Source organism: Haliaeetus albicilla, chromosome 7 (assembly GCF_947461875.1).
Source record: "Haliaeetus albicilla chromosome 7, bHalAlb1.1, whole genome shotgun sequence".
Classification (NCBI taxonomy): Eukaryota; Metazoa; Chordata; class Aves; order Accipitriformes; family Accipitridae; genus Haliaeetus; species Haliaeetus albicilla.
Window position 1 is genome coordinate 20,210,488 of NC_091489.1, and position 2,092 is coordinate 20,212,579.

Sequence of the window (2,092 nt, forward strand, 5' to 3'; positions counted from 1 at the left end):
CCAGGGAGATTTTTATTTTGAAAAGATCCTGCTGGAGCTTTTTATTTTTTCAACTGCTCGTTAAATGAGTATGTAACCAGGAAAATGGGACACAGAAGCAGTAAGATGGATTGATCTACACACATGTTTTTCTCACAAGAAAACAAGTGCAGTGCACATTTAACAAAAGGGAGTAGCTTTGGGGTTATATTACATAAAGGAGCAGACATAAACTCTTGAATATACAGCACTCCAGGCAGCTACATTACAAAAATGAGACTTTTTTTTTCATGGGAGGAAAGAGCAAGTTTCTTCCTGGCACATGGCTTGAGAGCTAGTCCTGGATGCCACCACGGCTGGTTCAGCCCTGCAAGCTTTGCTGACGTGAGCATTGCATCAGGCGGTCTGTGGGTTAAGGAGCTACAGCGGCCACTGGAGTTTCTCTGCACATCCTGTTGATGTTGGTTGGACATCACTGAATGAAAAGCGAATGTGCAGGAAACCCAGTGACTAATACATGTATTTAAGGCCAAAAAATACTAATGTACCAAGTCAATGACAAAGCACAGCAGCTGCAGCCTTAACAGGAAAGCAGGTTTTGTTTTATATGGCCAGGTTTTACTAGCATCAAAATGAACAGAAGTTGTTTCACAGAATACTGTCAGACTACAAATCAAATACGAATATAGCTGCGTGAAACCTGGACATGTATTTTTAGGTGCACACACCCACACACATATGCAGCCTGAATAGTTCATTCCCCTCCTCTGATACAATCAGGGATGCCTCCAGCAGGAACATGAGCCCAGGCATGCCCCTAACCCAATTTGCCTGTGCCACCCCTATTTTAACTACATACTATATCATGTAACAGCTTGAAAAGCTTTTTTTCAGTGACTTTTTCTTTCCTACACATTCTCACAATGCTATTCAGTTTCTTTTAGCAACACAGTAATTACCGCAGCAGATCAAACCTGAAGTTCTGCAGTTTAGTGCTCAGTACCAAAAGTAGGAAAAACTGCAGTAATTAAACTAGGGGAACAGTCTCCTCGAAATAATAGTTCTCATTTAGTTTTCACACACCAGCTTAAGGATTAAACCATGATTGAAGATCCCTTCAGCAAAACATCAATATGGAATCGCTGCATTCACTTGCAATTACATGATGGTAGCTTATTTACATTTCCACCTCATAAACAGATCTTCATATTTTAAGAGGCAGCTGTCCAGAGTGCCTTTCACAATTAACACAACACACCGTTTTTCAGCTTGAAGGCTATTCAAGCCAGCCACACTATCCACTTCCAAAACGTAACCTGAACAGCTATGGCTGGCTCTTCAGAGAGTGTTTCCAATTTCCAAATCACACCTCATCTCTCTTGAGCCTTGGCCCTCCTTCCCCCACGGCAGTATTTGCTCTACTTTTGTAAGTCCAGATTGCCTTGACCATTCACATCCTTCCCAAACTTCTCTGTGGTAATACGCAAAGGCTGAAAAATCATGCTGTTAAGCACACGGAGCAAGGTTTGCTAAAACGTATGCTTCGATGATTAGTCAGACTACTGAAAACCTTACACAGGAAGCAAGGATTTGAGTCTCCCTCCCTTGCAACAGGGTTTCAGAGATGAAGCGTTCAGTCGTAACATGGGAAACCCTTTTGCCTAGTGCTACCGTATTGCGTTCTCCCCTACAGAAGCCCTTCTGAGATTTCTCAGGCACCAGAGGGCATATTTCCATTAACAGACTCCACCAGAAGTGAAGGATTCAGCACTCTGTCCTCTATTCAACCCCACTGGCAACGGCCGGCACAGCACATGGGTGTTCCCGAAACGGCTCCTGCAGGACATGCTACACTGCAGGAAGAGCATTTCCAATGTCAACAAAGCAAACAGGGCTTCTGTTTTGCAAGGGGACATGTCACCCCCCTCACCACCACCTTTTTAGTACAGCAGTCTTCAAAATGACTAAATCAAACCTTCATTTTAATTGACACTGAAAACCAGTTTTCACTGTGCCCGTTAATACTTAAGGCAACTAGAGTTAAGTCTCTCTATAAAAGAGCAGGTGCAAAAAACTAGTCAAGAGAAGAAGGGGGAAAGAAGAACCCACACCA